At 39.9% G+C, this 1,455-nt stretch overlaps 1 protein-coding gene across 1 annotated transcript in view; it reads right to left on the minus strand.

Moving 5' to 3' along the window:
- LZTR1 (leucine-zipper-like transcription regulator 1) overlaps positions 1–1,455 on the minus strand; it is a 36,059-nt gene that overhangs the window by 15,137 nt on the left and 19,467 nt on the right. The window lies entirely within an intron of this gene.

Raw genomic sequence — 1,455 nt, forward strand, 5'->3', positions numbered from 1 at the left:
AGGTGAGGGAATAAATAAAAGCATCTTTTTTTTCCTCCCAAGAAAATGGGCCTGCAACAAATCAACAGTGAGAAGGGAAAATCAGTGTAGTCTGAAGCGACACAAATGCTTGCATCCTAAGACTGACATTTATTATATTTTAGGACTCTTTCCTACTGTATTTAGAACATACTTTCCAGTCACATTTAAAAACACCTATTCGTTGCACCTTCTAATCAGAATGGTACGTACACAGGGCTTTACACATCATGAGAGTTACCAGAGATATCATTTACCAAACTCAGACTGAAAGCTAGGTTTTACACTGAAAAATAAAATGCACTTCTGGAAATGAACAGATTCTGCAAATGTGATCACTATACAAACTCAGAGCTTATTCTGAATATTGTTGGGAACTCGAAAGGTAAATTATCATCTATCCCAGCAGGGTATTGAACTCCAGGCTTGTAAATGCATGCCTTCCCCACAGCTTGCTGGGGCTGAACCATCTGGCTAATGAGCCCCTCCAGCAATGCCAGATTCTGCACAGAAGCCCAAAGTTGGAGACGTTTACAGAGCTAGCACCACGGAGTCAAGTCTCCTTTCTCCATCATGCCAGGTCCACAGAAAATAAAGCCACCCCATGCTGCATGAAGCCCCAGCTATTTATAGGACTGAGGGATTGCACCATCCCATGCAACACACGCTTCACCTTGGAACTGCAAAATCAGACAATCTTTGAAGCGGGAAGGAGTCACTGCAAGTCAAAGCCGCAGTGACCCTCCTACACGGGACAGACCACATCATTTTTACCCGTTTCTTCTAAAGTTACACAAAAGGTATCTGATCAAATTAGCACATCTCAAGGAGATATCTCACATAAAGTCTTCAAGTGGTGATAGTAACTTCATTTTTTTTTTCCTAGTTTGATCAGGCTTGTTTTGTCTTCCAGGCAGCAAATCTCATTAAATCTTTGCCTACAAAATAAAAAGCCCTCTGGTATAAGAAATCTTCTTTTCTCATACATATTTATAGACCCCACTCAAGTAAACTCAGACACGAAACAAGACTATGTTTATCTGGAGACACATATTTTCCAGGAAACCATGCTGACTAGCATTTTTCATTACCACTGAATTATCCCCTTTACCACAGCATCACACAATGGTCTAATTTAGCTTGTTACTCACCAGACTTTCCATGACTTTTTCTTTTCTTCAAACTACAGCTTTTAAGGATACAATCCCCCATGCAGTAACTAGGACCTGTTTTGTTTTTTTCTCAGATGTACAAACCACAGATTTGGTGACCTTAAAATGCATGTTCATCTGCGCCAGTTTAACAAGCAATCCAGATTGCTCTGGATAAGCAAGATACCTTCTGTCTCCAGCATACTTCATGGATATTTTATCAAAGAAACTTTAAACTTGGGGTTAATAAATACTGTGATGGGAAGATTATGGAATAATATTGACC

This window comes from Pygoscelis adeliae, unplaced genomic scaffold (genome assembly GCF_000699105.1).
Source record: "Pygoscelis adeliae isolate BGI_AS28 unplaced genomic scaffold, ASM69910v1 Scaffold343, whole genome shotgun sequence".
In the NCBI taxonomy this organism is placed as follows: domain Eukaryota; kingdom Metazoa; phylum Chordata; class Aves; order Sphenisciformes; family Spheniscidae; genus Pygoscelis; species Pygoscelis adeliae.